Source organism: Octodon degus, unplaced genomic scaffold (assembly GCF_000260255.1).
Source record: "Octodon degus isolate 3935 unplaced genomic scaffold, OctDeg1.0 scaffold00008, whole genome shotgun sequence".
In the NCBI taxonomy this organism is placed as follows: Eukaryota; Metazoa; Chordata; class Mammalia; order Rodentia; family Octodontidae; genus Octodon; species Octodon degus.
The window spans coordinates 22,315,167-22,333,264 of record NW_004524584.1 but is presented as its reverse complement, the minus strand read 5'-3'; positions in this window follow the sequence as shown (position 1 = coordinate 22,333,264).

Sequence of the window (18,098 nt, the reverse complement as noted above, 5' to 3'; positions counted from 1 at the left end):
GATGGATGCGCAGGGCCTGGAAGCTAGAACTCATTCCATCTTGGTTGATGCATATGATTGTTTTCTCCTGTGAATTATTCTTTCCTAGCTCCAAAATGCCAGTAAGGTCTACACACCAGCCTTACTATGGAGGTGTTCAGAGGAACAGAGGACAAGGCAGCACAGCCAGAGCAGACCAAAGCTTGAGGTCAAGAAGGACAGAATTCTCAGCAACATGGCTCAGACCTGAGACTGGACAGGGGAAACTGTGACATGTGTTTTCCCAAGGGCAGAGCACATCCACAGGAATTTGGAGAGGGACTGAATTCCTTTCCTAGGGCTGATGCAACAGGCGACCACTAATTTCTATAACACATTTGATGCCTTGCAGTTCTGGAAGTCCAGAGCCTGAAGGGCTAACATCTCAGTGTCTCCAGGGCTGGTCTGCAGGGCTCTCCTCTTCTACTGGCTTTAGAAGGGGCCACTCCTTGCCCCTGCCTGCCCCTAGAGCTGCCCCCATTCTATGGCGCATGGTCAACTCAATGTGATGTCTCCTGCCACCCTCCAGCTCACACACTGATCCCTCCTTCCTAGCGAGAGCTTTGCTGTTACATTACCCAGGCGGTACCCGGGCAAACCTTATCTCCACATGCTCAGCAGTCGGACACCTGAGAAGTCCTTTGGCCATCGAAAGCTACACTTTTCCAGGTTCCAGGACTCACTGTGGGGTCTTTGGAAATCACTGAGACCTTTCCAAAGTGCACAAGGTGAGATGGTAGGCACGTGACACAGACTGAAGTTTTCTCTGTTGCAAGGTACATGTACAGCACTGAAAGCATGATTTTGTATATTTGAGAACCCCCAAGATGACTGCTAGGAACAGGACACGATCCAGCTGCCTCAGAGTTCGTAAGCGTGTTCACACCTAAGATCGTGAAGTAGTCCCCCAAGAATGCTTCAAAGTGCTCACCCAGTGGGCAGGGGAGGTAGCTCAGTGGTCTGCGTGCCCGCCTGGCGAATTCAAGGAGCCGAGTTAGAGCCTCAAAACAGCATGCCATGCTGGCCTCGAAACTGGGCGTGGTGGTGAATGCCTGCAATCCCAGCACTGGGAAAGCTGAGACGGGGGATCAGTAGGAGACCCAAATAAATTAATAAATAAATAAAAATTTTTAAGTGGTCAATCAGGGTAAAGCTTCACACCGTACTGCTCTCAGGCAACAGACTCTAAAATATTTCTTTACAGATGTTGTACAGAACTAAAGTAACTGAAGAAAACTGAAACAGAACTTACGCTGTTCATCTCCATCTACACTTCGTCCACGTATGTGTTGATTTCACACACCCCCACCCCATAAATTAAGGGGACAAGGGACAAGACTTTGCATTGCTGTGGTGCCACGCACACTTCTCCCGAACTCTCACGCCATCCCTACCCACAACCAAAGACAGCCGCTGCCCTGGAGCTGCTCCACACCCTCCTCCCTCACATCTTTCAACTTCTACGCCACCTCCCTGCCCCTTCATCCCTTCACATGAGGAAGTAATTTATGAAAATACTTTCAGACCGATGAAAACTGCATAAAAATTCTATTATTTTTCTTCTTTTTTGACATTCTCCATTTCTCCATTGAGATTCTCTGACTTCCTGCTATTTAATGAAACAATGTTTGCTTTTATTTCTTGGAACATTCTGTAACAGCTGCCTTAGATCCTTGGTAGATCTTTCCAGCACCTCCACCACCCTGGCATGGACAGCTGCTCAACAGCCTTTCCTAGGTAACCCAGACATTTCTGATTCTTCACAAGCTAAGCAATTTGCTGTTGCACTTTGGTCACTTGGGTCTTATTAAATTGTATTTCTCCAGCAGAAAATACTCTTAATTCCTTGAGGTCTGATAAATAAGAAATTAGGTATTTTCTTTTTACATTTAGAGAACAGTATTACCAAGTCTGTATGGTGAATAGCAATTTTAAAACTTTCAAACAGAATACTGAAGTCAATGGATATACACGTTCCAATCTGGGGCCCCATCTATAGTCTCTTACACATATCATATATAAATATCCTCTTGTCATATAGGGAGACAGGAATTTCATATTTTTCTGTTGAAATTGAAAGTGGAATTTCCAGTTATTTAAAGCTCTGGGAATGAAAGCCACCCTCGCCAGAATTCCCCTGATGAAACTTGTGGAGGCATCTGGTGTCTCTGAATTTTAATAATCCCTTTCTTTAAAAAAAAAAAGTTTTTCTTTTTATCACCCACGCTGGGCTGGTCGGAAGGAGTTGTTTTCAAGCTCCTTTCTCACCTCCACAGAATCAGAATAATAAACAAGGCTTCGCTGGCTTGCAGCCTCAGGCTTGGAAGGTCCTTTGATAAACACTCCCTCAGGATCTCCCACAGGCCTTGGAAGCTTCTGCAGTTCCTCTTTGCTCTTTCTCTTTCTAAAAAAAAAAAAAAGATGAAACTGAAAAATATATTAGAGAAGGAAAAGAAACAAATCGGAGATGCAATTACATAACAGGATGTCAGATTCGACACCAGGGAAGGGCAGACTACAGAAGGGTTCAGGAGAAACTATGCGGCCAATCAACTTACGTTCCTGAAGAATTAGAAATAATGTCTCCCTCCCTCCCCTTCATCTGTTTTCAAAAAGCACATTTGTCACAGTGGTGTGGCCTGAAGCGTGTGGCCTGAAGCATGGAGTGCTTCCTGTGAGGCCAGCTTTGCCACAGGTTCTCTTTCCAGAACACTGCAGGTCAGGGCCTGCTGCCAACGAGCCAGGAGCGGAGCTCTGACTAGAGACGCACTGCTTGGCTATGTTACGGTAGAACAAAACAAGCCCTAGGCTGGCGTCCCTAGCCGTCTAGCAGAAGGAACGCTTACTGTCTGTCTGTTCTGTAACTGAGGGAAATCCCATAGAAATGCATGTGAAGTCAGGTGTTGTTGCAGGTGACTGAGTTTGATAAAAAACATTATAGGCAGTCGGAGAGAGCTAGGCACTCAATGGACCGGTATAGAAGGTGGCGTACCTTGCAACAGAGGGAGAGATGGGCACCTCCAGCGTGGGTCGGACTGCAAGACCCAAGAAAAAACAAACGAATGCTGCAGGGAAAAGAAACTTTCAGCCCGCTAGATACCTGCTATGAATTTGTGTTTTTTTAAAATCAAAGAATGAATTTGAGGAACAACGGATGTTAAGAGTAGAATATTCTTATTGGCAGAAAGTAAGCTTCTGTCTGAGAGAAACAAGGGAACCCAAGTGGGTTGCCAAGGAACCTGCCTTTTTAAGGGACTTTTTTTTTTTTTTTTTTTTTTTTTTTGCAGTACCAGGGATTGAACTCAGGACCCTGCGCTTGCCAGGCAAGCGCTTATTGTACTGAGCTATCTCCCGGAACAAATCCACAACATGAGGCTGGTCTAAGGTGGGGAACGTGGGAAATTGAAAGGTGGGACAAAACTACGGTCAACGAGTAAGATTATGAATATAATTGCTTAGATAAAATTGATTAAGTCAGGATCAAATAGGGGAGCGAGTCACATAGCAGGCAGGCATGAGTATAGAACAGGGGCTTTTCTTGCAGGGGGCAGGGTTAGTGACTTGTTCTGGCTTTCTCCGGATGATGGATACCCATTTAGAATATCAATCCCTGTGGTGGCTCATCCCCGGAATTCCTGGACTCTGGGAGTCTGGGTCAGGAGGAATGCCAAGTTTGAGCCTAGGCTGGGTGACTTAGTAACCCTGTGAGACCCTGTCTCAAAGAAAAAAGAATACAAAAGGGCACAGAGGTGAGCAGGTCTCCACCAGGGACTCCCACCTGCTCAAGCCAGTTCAGCTGACACAGTACTTCATCAAAGGCCAGCCCAGGGCGTGCCTTCCGCGGAGGGCTGTGCTCTTCCTCCACTCCACTCCACTCCACTCCATATGCACCATGGTGCCCTGGTTCACACTCTCCAGTGGATGGAGGCCACTCACAGGGCTCCTGGACATGGAAGGCCACAGTACAACCACCATCCAGCGCACCTGGGCACAGGAAGCTGAGCGCAGTAAGAAGCAGAGAGAACAAGGCCAGCTGCTGCAGTCATTTTTTATTGATATGGAGGACAACTGCCTGCAGGAATCCACAATTATACAGAAAGTAAAGCAAAAGCATTCCTGCTAATGAGACAGCAAGGCTTTGGTTGTCAGAACGCAACGCACGCAGAGAAGCCCGAGGAGCCTTGGTCCCTTGCATCTTTGCTTCTGCCCCTCTGGCTGCCCTGGTTCCTGTGCGCTGCGGCTGACAGAGGCCTGGTCTCCAGGGAGGACTGGAGCTTATTAAACAGTGCGCTGCATACTGCTGGCTGCAGGCCTATGAGCACAAGAGTGTCGCCATCGCAGAGGAAAAGGGTGTTATAGCAGAGCCTCAGCTGGCAAAGGCCACCTGCACTCGCCGCCAAGATCCAGCAGAGCAGTTGGCTTCCCACACCCTTACTGGGGACAAGCAGTTCTTTTAAGTGCTATCAGTGTAGCAGATGAAAGTGACTGCTGTGGCTGAAACCAGTAGCCTGGAGATAGCCCCTCCTGTGTGTGGCCCACCTGGAGTTCCCCCTGCACTATGGCACCTGCGCTAGGGGTCGCTGCTTTTCCATTAAAAACACCAGGACTGCTAACTGCCCCCTGGCTGCTCCCCACAGCCCAAGGGCAGGGTTCAGGATGTCCCAGACAATGCTTAATTGCTGGGTCCTCAAAGCACCCCAGCGGAGTAAGACAGGCGCTGCTTCCCGCTTCCCAGACTGGCAAACAGAGGCGTAGAGTTTATATGACTGAACCAAGATCCCACGGCGAAGGACTGCGTGGGGCCTGCGCATAGTAGGTCCTCACCAAGGAGTAGTTACTACTATTGTTTGCACGGCTGTTTCACGTGTTTATTATTTCAATAAAATGTATGATTTAGAGCTGCTGCAGGCTCCTAACAAAACTGACGAGGTAACCAGAGCTCCTGTACTCTCCTCAGATCCACGCTGTCCCAGCACAGCCTATTAGCAAGCTCCGAGTGGTGCACCGTCAGACAGAGGCAAGCCTTGTTAGCTCTGGATGCTGTGGAGGACAACTCCCTCTGTGGCTGGACACAGGGTTTAGGCAAATGCATAATGCTACCTACTCGTCTTTACGCCATCTTCTGCAGCAGGGTTCTGCACCGGAGTCCTTTGCCTACTCGTCTTTCCTCCTGACACCTGGAGGCCGGTTAGCTCTCCCCTCTCTCCACCGTTTGGCCTTTTCTGGTGTGTTGCAATCCAGCAGCCTGCAGCCTTGTCACACTGGCCTCCTTCACGTAGCAATATGCGTCTAAAGTTCCTCCCGTCTCTCTGTGTCTTCAGTTCTCTCTTCTTTTTAATGCAGATAACATCCTGTTGCCTGGATGAGCCTGGTTTATAGATCCACTCACATTCCGAGGAAAGTTCTAGTTTCTCCTCATTTTTGCTGTTGTGTAGAGACGGGCTACAAATACCCACATGCAGGCTTTTGTGCGCTGTTATTTTCAACCCATTTGGTTAAATACAAAAGAACAATTACCGCATCCTGCGATAAGAACATGGGTTTTTTGGTGGGACGCAGCCAGCTTGTCTTCCAAAATGGCTATCTGTTGGGCACCACAGATTATAAATTTAATCTAGGGGATGTTTGAGGCCATCTTTGATAGATTATCTAAAAGATGTGACGTTGCCACATATTTCCTACTCAATCAAAATAACTTTTATAATATACTTACTAAAAAAGATAACTTCCCTTGTTCTAAGCTTTATGAAGCTTGCCTTGGGGATTATAATTCTTTTTTCTACAGGCATTTTGTAATTGGGTTATTCAGTTCCCTGTGACATTTTGGCTCCCTTGCCTGGCACTGCATTATGGGGTGGCTGATTTGAGAGCCACCAGTGTGTTCCTGGGTTGAGCACTTCACCTCCAAGGCCCAGGGAGCCATTCCTGTAATTAATTTTCTTTTCGTACTCTCCTCAAAATTGTTTTAGATTTCACAAGAAGCTGTCATCTGTTTCTTCGGTTACATTTTATCATGGTTTTAGCTGGCATTGCACTTGCAAAGTTTTGTTCTAAAATGTCCTAATTGCTCATTGCAGTTGCTGTTTACAGATCCTGCAGCCAGCTGCTTCCAACAGTTTACAGAAGGCTTTGGGTTCACCCTCGAGGCTCTCCCAGACAGCTAATTATACAGTTGTAAATGCCAGTTTGCTCTCACTTATTTATTTACTTTTATTTTCATCGCAGCAGTGGAGACAGTCAGGTCAGCGGTGCCTGTAAGCCGGAGGGGCAGCAATCCTCAGCTTCCACACGACTCCGGGGAGACGGCCTGGATCTCGCGCGGGATTCTGGCAGATTCTGGCACCTACTTAGAGAACTTTCCTGCCCATGTGGGTAGGCTCGCAGGATCAGCTGCTCAGGAGGCCCAGTGGCCAACTGGGAAGTCGGAAGAGGAGAATCCAACATGGCCTTCTCTACCCTGAGAGCCGGGACCCAGAGCAGGAGGAGGCGGAATCCTCAGAGCTGCCCCCGGAGTCTGTGTGTGAGCTCTGTGCCAACAGAGGGGCCGGAGGGCTGGGAGTGCGTGTCAGAAGTGTGAAGCGTCCGTGCTGGGGCGCTGAAGGATCTGGAGATCCCAAAGCAGTGGAGACCACCTGAGCCACTCCAAAAAAGAGACTTCCTTCGGGAAGCCATGGGTGGGGTTCCCGCCTGGTTTGCTGGGCTCCCTGTCAGTCATCCGCAGACACAGCTAACATGTTAATCTGCTAGGTCGGCGCGTTGACACATCCCAGAGAGCGATCACACTTCGGGTTCCCTTTGTGCTGGGCTGCGTGCAGGGGAATGTGAGCACGTGTTCTTTCAGCATCTGAGATCGCCCTAGTACATAATTTTCTGTCTGCATATATATGCTGATGTAATTATTCTGCTGAGGACCTTGAAAGGCAAGTGTTGCTGGTACCTGATTTCCCAGAACAACAAACAAACACACTAGGGCTCTGAGAAGGTCACTACCTCACCTGAGACAGCAGTGAGGAAGTGGCAGGGGCGTGAACAGCCGGGAGTCGCTGGCTGCAGATCTACGGCCTCTCCCCACCTGCCCTTGGGGTTGAAGCGTCCTTTAACCACACCGTCACCCTGTGGGACTGGTCCTTCCTCCGAGTCAGGCAGGAGCGCACTCCGTGTGTCAGGATTCTTCCTGAGGAGATGGCCCCGTCCTCTGAGGTCCTGGGAGAGTAGACAGCTGTGCTCAAGGATCGCCCATGGGGATGGAGTCTCACACACTGCTGCTGTGCAGAGCAAATTGCCCACAGGTTCACCTGTGCCTCATGAGGCAGGGTTCAGAGCCACGTGGGGACATGGAAAAGGTGCCATCTGCACCTAGGAAGAGAATCCTTGTTGGAAAACAAATCCACCATGCTTTTCAGCCTCAAGAACTGTGAGGGAAAATCTATGGCGTTTAAGCCTCCACCTGTGGTGTTCTCTTAGGGCACAGAACCAAAACAACCAGCTACACAGTCGCGTGGTGCAGACACAGCAAGCTGCAGCCTCAGTCCTTCCCCTGGAGGCTGCCCCACCGGCTGTGTCCCTGGTGTTAATGTGACAGGTGATCCTCTCTCCTGCCACATTCACCTTCCCTGCCACTCCAGCAGCTCACAGGAAGAGTGCTGCAGAATCGATGAGCAAACACCAATGGCTGCACAAACACAGGCATGTAGGAAAAAGTTTCCTGCAGACATGCACATGCATGACACATGTATGAATACACATATGAACGCGTGTGCACACAGCACATGAGCATGTATATATGTATGTATAACACATGAATGTGCTTGTGTACACATGTGAGACTCAGAAAGCCTTAAATTGCTCTGTGCATGAGCCGACTGAGCAGCATTTAGGATGCTTTTGTCTGCCACATTACTTTCTGTGCTGTCACAAGGTTGTGCCCGTGTTTCTCGCTTCTCCCTGTGTGAGCTTGCTTTTTTACTTATTGCTTTTCTGCTTGGTTTTTATTTATTGCTGTTTCTCCAGAGGTAGTGTGGCAGGGTTAGATCCACGATCACACTCATTCCCAAGCAGGAACAGCAGCACGTGCCACCCATCTCCCTCTCCTCACTCTCGCGATGCCAGAGAGGCACAGAGGGAGCTGAGATTTACCGACATGATGTTATTCAATTATTTTGGTCATCTTTTGCAAATTACAGAATTAGGAATCGCAGGCAGCAGGCTCGGTCTCCAGCAGCATCTCCTGGCAACCTCATGTTTGTTGTCTGCCAGCGCATCCTTGGTGCTGTTCCCCAAGGGTCTCCTCAGAAGGGCGCAGGGCCTCAGAGGTAGGAGCCCTGGATGGGAACTGTTCCCTGGCCCCTCCCCCAGCACTCTCCAGCCACACTGCCTGGCTCCCAGGGCTCTACTCTGAAATATTCGAGGCCCAGGACCTTAGCCATAATAATAATGGTAATAATAAGGCATCATTTCTGATACTGCACTAAGTCCGAAGAGCTAAAATAAGGATTCCTATTTTGCAGTGTTAGCTTTCCAACAGAGCAGTGCACTGAACTAGAAGTGGTGTGCACCCCTGTAACCCCAACACTCTGGGAGGGGTGTTAATAGCTTGAGCCCAGCCGGGCAACTTAGCAAGGAGTGCTCTCAAAATTAATGGAAAGGGCTGAGACTGGTCCACCTGGCTTACTCCGTGCCCCGTGCCACCTTGACCCCAGCTCCCTGGGACTCTATGCCTCATCTCCTTGCCTGCCCTCCCCCAGGTTAGCATGGACTCCCTGGACATTATCTGCCCTGATCTCAGGCCCTTGACCCACTCTGGCTGCTTCTTTCTCTTGTTCCCCAAGCAAGATCCTCTTCCCATAGGCAACCACACCCGTAGGAAGTGTCATACTGATCTCCCGCCACGCCCGGCCTTCTTGCACTCCTTTCAGGACACGTGCATATAAGGCAGGACTGGGTCTCACCACAGCCCTGCCTGCCCTCCCTTCTGGCCCACACAGGGAACTTAGAGACTGAGAAACTAGACACTTCCAGAGACCAAAGGCAGAGGCGCTGCTGTAGGGATCTGTGAGTGGTGACGTCCAGTGATTGCTGCATGCCACTTTACCCAGCCACTGTGTCCTTGCCAGGTGTCCTTCCCTGAGTCCCCATGTGCCTCAGCTCAGAGCTGTGGGCAGGCGCCTGTCCTGTACTCAGAGCCAGGCCCTAGAAACCCAGGCTGCATCGTGGTGTAAGATTACCTCGTATAGCTGCGCCCTGTGCATCGGGATGTGATGACTTAGGAGAGGGCCTGGGACCAAGGCCCCATAGGTCCCTCGCACCCTCAGGGACCAGACCTGTGACTCTCGAGATGCCATGACTCCCTTCGCAGTGTCTCCTACCCCCAGGAGGGCAGCCTGTACAGCAAGGTCTGAGTGCCTAGTCTAGGGCTGCGTGGGCCCCTACTCAGCAAGCGCAGGCTCTGCATAACCTGGCCCAGGCTGGCTCTGGGAAAAGTGGCTCCTTCCTGGAAAATTCCCTGCTTGCTCCTGCCCAGTTTAGAAACATCTGTGCTTCACATTATTTTGCATCTGCTCCCTAGTGCTCTTTTCTATACCCCAACTGCATTTGTTAGATGATGACCAGGCTTGCAGGCCAAGCCAATGGCTCCCTGGGTTTAGACTGTGGAGTCTCCTCTCTCCCTTCCTGTTCAGGGCTCCCCGCTCAGCAGCTCAGAAGATAAAAAGCAGCTCTGACACTTAATGGGCCAAGAGCAGGGGTGGAGCCAAGTGGAGATGCAGGTTTGGAAGGAAGAAGCCGTGACCACACTGCCCCTGCATTTGGGATTCTTGCCCACTGATAAAAATGCTGGATAAGCAAGGAGCACAGTCCAAAACTGCCGGCCAGGATGGATGTCCCCGGGGGACAAGCCAGCCCAAAGTGTTCGGCGGGTATTTTCTCCCTCCTTTTCTCTGCTTTTAAAGAGAGAGGCCATCCTGGCCCATTCCTCCTTACAGAAGCATCCCAAACACAGGAATCCTGATGGCAGGGTGTGAGCAGAAAGGGTTTTCAAAGCTGAGGAAACAAACTGCCTCTCAGCCTCGGTCACTAATGAGGGCTGGGAGCAGCAGCGGGGGCACACAGAGCTGCACCGAGCTCTCCAGCCTGCACAGCCGCGGGGCCCGGGACCGAGCCTGGCCTCCGCCTGCTGGCCTCCACTTGCTGGCCTCTGCCTGCTGGCCTCCGCCTGCTGGCCTCAGCTGCTCCCACCACTGTCCACAGCTGCCACCTGGGCATTCGCTAGGTGCTATGAGTTACCTTGGTGGCAAGGGGACATGGATGTGCCACCCTGCTGAGAGCAAGCCAGAGAGGTAGGGTGGCCTGTGCATACTCTGTGTAGTCTCTGGCTACTTAACTCAAGACCTAATGTCTGAAAATCAAAACCTGAAATTTAAAGGGGGAAATGGGCAATGATTTTTAAAGCAGTTTAAAAAGTTTGAATAGTTGATTAGAAGCTCCCCTGTGTGCAAGGGGACCTTGGCGAGTGCCTTTGATAGACAGCAACGACCCTGTCCTGTCTCCTTGCAAGCTGTCACAATGAATCTGACCATGTGACACAAAAGTGTTCAGCCACTCTGCAAAACTCTGAGGTTCCGTGGCAGTGGGCATGACCCATGGTGGGCAGGAACCACTGGGAGTGGGAAATAAATCTTCATTTTTTGCTGTTTAGCGCTTTCGGAAGAAAATCTTTGCTTTCACAGTTCAAATTATATCATTAATAAAATTCAGTTATTGCAAGCAATTTCTTTTGGTAGAAAAAGATTACTCTTTACATGAATTTATTATTTCGCCTACTCACTGTGAAGTCACCTTGGGAAAGAAAAAAATGAATATTTGTGGAAGAGAGCAAGTAAGAGAAGCTTAGTTTTTCTTATAATGTCACGGAAGGCTGGATTCGTATGATTTGTGAGATTAACGTGTAAGATTTTAGAGAGGGGCAGTCACAGAAGAGTAGAGGCCGTAGTGCTGTCCAGGCACCTCCTTCCTGTGATCCTTGAAGGCTGGATGCTTGGAGGTGGCCGGCAGGGGACACTTCTTCCCTCCTTCCCAGAAGGCAGTTGCATGCTGTGCTTCCAGGTAGACAGGAAAGGCCACAGGCACCCATGCTGGCCTTCCGTCCCCCTGCTTCTCCCACGTCATAGCCACCATGTAGCCAGTCCCCTCAGAAATCAACATTTCCTGGTTTGTTTTATAAGAATATAGTCACTTCTAACAGCATAGAAGGATAAAACTTTCCTGTTTAAAAAAAAAAAGCATGGCAAAGATGCTGAGGCCTTTTCCTTAGGAGGGTAACCTCTGCAGGGCATCCAGCGGGGACGAGTCTGCTCCTTCAGTGCCTCCCAGCTATGATCCCTGAAGAGAAACTGACTCATGCAAGGTTCTCGCAAGTCACCCTTCTAAGTCACCAGCACAACCAAACAAAGCAGCCACCCCTGAGGTCACGCAGACCTGAGAGCTGCAGCCACGCTCTGTTTCAATGTACACCTCGCTGAGCTCTCAAACCTGGTCTGAAGTGAGCACCACATCTTGGCTCGGGCTTAAAGCTGTGCTCTCAAACCAGAAAACAGGCACAGCCAGTGAAGGCGCGTGGGCCAGGGAAAAGGCACCAGGGGCTGAGGAGTGAGCAGCAGAGACTGCCTGGGGCTTGGGAAGCAAAAGGGGAGTGTGGCAGGCAGAGCCCAGAGGAAGCCATGTCAAGGAGCCGTGGGCTGCAGCTGGGGGGACAGAGCCGGGGAAAGGAGACCCAGCTCCCTCCTGCGTCCTGCCCGGCCTCCCAACAGCCAGATGATGCAAAGCTAGTAGTTTCTTCTAGTGCTGTGTTGCTGGGAACTTCCTTGGCATGCAGTATTTAAGGGTCAATAAAATAGAAAACTATGGTTCACTGCTGGGCTAAGGACAGAAGAGCCCACTGACAGGGTCTGCTGGGGGTATCTTTGAACTCCAGGCTGGGTGCAGACAGACCACATTCTTCCTGTGGCTCACGGTCCCTCTCGCCTTTGGGGTGTTCTCTTCAGTCCCCCTGATGTCTCTTCTCCCTCTGCTCATCTGTAAACACACCCTTCCACAGAGCCCAGCCCAGCCCACAAGGCCACCTGCCGTCGTATGATCTCTCTACTGCACCTTCTGTCCAGACCTTCAGTGGAACAGCCCAGAGAATGTCATGGCACGTCCCTCCAGGGCCACGGCCACCTGCCTTCCTGCGCATTATCCCTACTGACACCTCCCATTCCCAGTCCCGGTAACACCCAGCCAGCTCTCCGTTCTGCCCCGAGCTCTGACCCTGAACTCCCGAAACTGCACCCAAGCATCCCTGGATTCCAGTCTCCCCCAACACCATGTGGCCTCTCTCTACCCACAGCTCACACTTGATTTTCTTTCTGCAGCACATGGAGTTTAGTGCTCCTAAATTCCATTTCATCATGGGGGAATGGTGAGGAGCTAGAACAGCAGGCAAAATAGTCTACTGTTTTCAGCAAAATCATAGGGATTAAGCTAAGTAAACGCACAGGTCCCCACAAATCCTCAAATTCTAGAAGATTACAAGATTGAGTAGAAAATTAAAAACTATGCATTAGCAAGCTGCGTATTAAGCTTTGTACAGGTGAAGGATTCCTACACTGAGCTATCCGCCACTTGTTCCCTTTTAAAGAAATAGTTCAACTTACTGCTGCTGACGACTTGTGTAGGAGAAGGGAGAGCTTGAATTTTCAAGTCAACGTGCAAGCGTCAACCCACCTGCACTCAGGGGCAGCAGAATGCACACTGAAACCCCTGTCTCCTGGCTCCTAACGGAGGGGGTTTTTGCAGATTACTTCAGACACTGACCAGGAATGGGAGAGATAAAGGAGGGCACAGGCCCTCCTCAGTGATCACTCAGAGCTCTCTCTCTGCTGAGGCGCCTAACCTAGGGGTCCTTCTCAGGAATTTATTGCTGATCTGGAAAGGAAGAGGCCAGAAGGTTGCCATGGAAACTAAAATTGGAGGAAAAGCAGCATCTCTATTTTAACCAGAGAAAATGCACGTTGAGGCTTAAGACTTGCTGAGTTGCTTTCTGAGATACCTGAGCTTCAAGCCAGCCACCTCCCACCTGAGTCTCTCAGCAGTAATTCTTGGTATCGCCCGGCTAATGTTTTCCAGTCATCTGCACAGTGCTTAACAATGGAAATCCGCATGGCTACTCCACCCAAGCCTAGCCAGGCAGAGTCTTGCCCCACCCACCCTGACCACATCTCCAGGTGTCACCTGGCTCCAGCTTACCACCCAGCTGTGCAGATCTTCTAGGAGCAGCTGATCCACAGGCCTTGTGGCCTCAGGACCTTTGCACTTGAGTTCCACTAGCCTGGAGTAACCCCAGCATTGAACCATAGTTCTCTGTTTTATTGACCCTTAAATGCTCCATGCCTAGGGAGTTCCCAGCAGCACAGCACTAGAAGCACCTACTAGCTTTGCATCACTGTGGCAAATGTTGGACACAAGAAACTTGAAAGAGGACTTACATGCACTCAGGGTTTCAGACTTTGTAGCCTTGGCCAGCTGGCTCCATTGCTGCACACCTGTGGAGAGACCTCGAGGCAGTTGGGTGTGGTGGGGGAAGCTGCTCACCTGTGGCATCCGGAGGACAAGCAGAGATGAAGTAGACTGGGCAAGAAGGACCAGGGGCCAGGCACAGGCCCTACAGTCACCCCTAAGACCTCCTTCTTCAATCAGTCCCCAACTTCTGCTTCTATCACCCTGCAAAATTCCATCAAATGATGATCTCATCTGTGGGATAATCATGGGATGAGTTAGAGCCCTAGTGACCCTTTGCAAAAACCCAGCCTCCAAGCATACAACCTTTGGCAGGACATCTCAGACCCAAGCCATAACTAACCTGGCGGTGCTAAGAACACAGAGGGCTGTGACAGGCTGTGATGACCAGGCTGCAGCAGAGAGCTGAGGTGATCCCGGAAGAGCTGGCTCCTCGGCGGTCCTGTGGCAGGTTCAGAAGGGAGAGTCCCATCCAGGCAGGGCAAGTGCAGTCAGGACATCAACTGAGGCCCAGAAGCAACTAGGACAGTGATGGCAGGGAGTGTCACGCTGTCTCCTTTACCAGCTTCCACATGGGGACAGAGAGAAAGCCGTCCAGCACTTCGGAATAGATGATCAGTAGTTGTTCCATTGTTTCCTTTGTTATGCTGGATACTGGGTGATAATTTTTATATAGTAAGGTCAGCCCATCCATCCTATGTACCCAGTAGGTATATATTGTGCTACTAATTTAATGCAAAGTCTTAAAAGTACATTTTGAATGTGGAGATACATGCATTTTTCTTTTTTTTTTTTTTCACTCTTAAACAATTGATAGTTTTGTTTTTTTTTAAGTTAGAATATATCTGAGCTAAGTAAAAATCAGGTTTTATTATTACAAAATAGCATCTTTAAAGATTGTCTGATTTGCCACTTAAAGAATGTCATCCTTTGGTAGTTACTGATGAATAAGCATTTTATGACTGCTACTGTTGATGCACTGTGTCAGCTGAGAAGCTCAGAAGTTTAACTAAAGTGACTCAGCAGGGGGTCAGGTGCTCACTTCGCAAAAGTCCTGAACTCGTGCAAGAAGAGGGCGCTGAGCCGGTGTGGGTGAGGAGCCTGCCCGCAGCCTTCGCTCTTGCTGCTTTGCTGTCTCCTGCCAGCTTGCACCGTTGCCCCTCTGTCATGCCACCCTGCCTTGGAGCCAGCCGAGTACAGACTGAGGCCCCCACACCCCACGGGCTAACCCAACCTTTCCTTCCTCTCCTTTGGGTATTGGGTATTTTGTCCCAGCAAGGAGAGAAAAGTAGCCAAGACAGTGACAATTCTAAAAGTTTATTTTGTAATTGTTTTTCAAATTTATAAAAAGTGAAAAAAAAAAGCAAAACTGTAGATTCAACTCCCAGACTTTCATTTTCAGTTTCTTTTTTCACGCTTGTAATATGTAAGAATTCCATGCACCTGGTGGGAGATGACTGTCTCCCTTAACACACTTAACACATCCTTGTACTTTTTGGTTTTAGTAGCACATGTTCACACTCTATAATGTTTCCATTCCTCTTGGGGTTGGTCGTGTACATAACAAGTCTTAATTAATTTTATATCCCTTTCCTCTCCCTCCCTCCGCCTCTTGTCAAGGGTCTTCTTCCCTGTTTCCTGTTTCTTTATTTTGCATTTTCTTTCATTTCTGGAGAGGCCGTGTTTTGCTGCTGCTCAGGCCATCCACCGTGCTCTCAGGGCGCATCTGGCTCAGTTTTCCTCCTCTCCTCTCCCACCCTCTCCCATCCGCATCTACAGCTCTCACATAGAAGAAGGATGAAGACAGCAGGACACAGCGCCATCCCTGCATGCGCCAGCGGCGAGAGCCGCAGGTCCAGCCTCTCCAGGGCGGCTCCTCGCCTTGGGAACCTGCAGGCCTACCTGTGGCTGCCGGTCCCCTTAGAAGGCCTCCAGTCCACACCCTGCTGCTGAGTGACAATGACCTGATGAGAAGGAGGGGTGCCGCTGGGCCAATTAGCGTGGACTTCCGTTCCAACCACGGCCAGGACAAGGGGTCACTTTCCTCACAACTCAGACTTCCAACTTCCATGGTGACCACCAATTTTAAATTAATGCTCTGCCCATTGTCAATGAGCTGAGCTGCTTATAATAAGAAAATAAACATCAGTACATAATGTAAGAACCTTCCTGGCACTCCAAGTGCTTCCGATGAATGACAGAGAGAGAAGCCAGCTCCCTGCTCTGACTTAAACATGACACATAAGCCACTAGGAACAGAGAGCTGTAGAGGGATGGAATTTCTGTCACCAGGAGGTCAAGGGCAACCCCGGCCAGCTGCCGCCTGCTCTGACCTGGACTGTTCTACATGCTACATCCTGTATCAGAGAGAGAAGTACACGAATGGCCTTGTCCCCTGCGAGTCTCAGGGGAGTGCCTTGTGAGGTGACAAGGCTTTGGAGTGCCCACAGGGGCCACACACCACAGTGTGGGGCGTCTCTTCAAGGCCCAGTTTACCAACGTGTGGCACAGTTGTTATGCTTATGTCTAGATGTCCTTGTAAAGCCTTACGCAGGCGTGCGGGTGGCTACATCTAGCGTGTTCCACGCGTAGTGCAGTGTTGTAATTAAGGGCGCCAGAACCGCGGTATCAGTCCTCTGACTGGATTGGTGCTACCCTCATCCCAGTAGCCAGCATACAGTAGAAGGAACAGAAAGAGGCTTGTCTACTCTGTCCTCTCTTGGTGCTTTTGCTGTCTTCTGTGGCCATGGACTCTTGCCCTTCTGCCGTGCCACCCCGCCTTGGAGCCAACTGATGATGGACCGAAACCTCCACAAACTGTGAGCTAACTAAACCTTCCCACCTTTAAATTTGGGGGTTGGGTATTTTACATCTCATCAATAAGACAAAAGTAGCTAGGATGCCAGCCATCGCAGCCCAGGCACTGAGAACTGCCACCTCAGCTTGCCACTCTGAGGGCTCTGTGAGCTCGAGATGGCACACTGATGCTGCAGACCCATGCCATGGTGCCCAAAGGTCATGCCACTGAGAGTGCCGGCCAGGCCTGAGTTCGCGTCAGAGGTTCAGCTAGGAATGGGAAGCTCCCAGGAGTCCTCTGCATGCTGGCAGCAATGATGTCCCTCAGGGGCCAGGCCTCTCCCTGGTTGGCCAGCAAGGGATACTTTCAGCACCTGCAATGCGTCCACTTTCTTCTCTCCAGCTAGCAGAAGACCCTCTCCCCAGCCTGTCTTCTACCATGGTTCACTTCCAGAGGCAACAAGACCTTTGGTGAATTTCCCTGAGAAGAATCAAGTCATGGATCTTCCTCGTATGCAAGGACAGAGCACTGGACTGCCAGGGACAAGAGCCACCTGAAAAGCCTGGCTTCCAGAGATCCTGCCTAGAGACCTGGCCACAGTGTCAAGCGAACCATCATCTCCTCCTGCTCTGTACCCTCATTAGTGTGTGCTTGTGAAAGTGGAGGAAGTCTGTACCAGCAGCTCTCTAAAAACCAGAGAGTTAACGAAAGATGCATTCTAGAAGAGAGGCTGACAGCACACTAAGTATAAGCATGTGCGTGCACACACACACACACACACACTGATATGCACACACCTGGTTCAGCATAACAAGACATAAGTGCTATAAATGTTACACATAACTATAAATCTGCAACACAAAGTAGGCTTCAATTTAAGTTATATGGCTTTAAAAGTAATAAATCGGCTCTGAGGAACTTGCTTTCCTGTTTCTAAAGGTGGGCCCACAAAAGCCTACATGTTCCCATCAGTGGGCGGGCTTCTGTGTAAAGAAAGAATCCTCATACTCAAGGATAGAGCACTGGACTGCCAGGGACAAGGGCCACCTGAGCTTCATCATAGAACCACACACACACACACACACACACACACACACACACACACACACACAGACTTTTAGACATATGTGCATGTTGTCATCCTAGATATAAAGTCATATATAAATAGACATGAATAAACTCATGTAAACATACCTATACATATTAATTCATGCTACTCTGATGACACTCACATCTGTGACACAGGCATGCATATGCACATGATAAGCAGGAGGTGTATTAAGACCTTCTGCGGTCTCTTAGGTGCATGGAGGGCCAAAAATGCTTAGAAACAGCAGCCCTGGCAAAGCGACAGACAAAATTAAAGTGTGATCTTCTTGCAGAAAGCAAAGGGCATAGCAGACAGTTCATATGCTACACTGTAAAAATTAAGCCACAATAAAATCTGACTGACGTATTAATTATACTTGTACCATTCATAATTATCACTGTTCTTACATTACTGAAAGACAAATTTGAGTATAAATGGCAGTTTAACCTGGAAAGGAAACATCCTGGAAGAAATATTCTTCTGGACTAACCTCCCTGAATAGGTGTATACGCATCACTTAACACTGCACCGACGCTGGTTTCTGAGAAGACGGCTGAGGTCATGGATTCCCCATCTCAGACCCAAAGAGCCTTGCTCAGCTGGCGATGTCGGGCTCCGAGCTGACCACAGGCACAGGGCAGT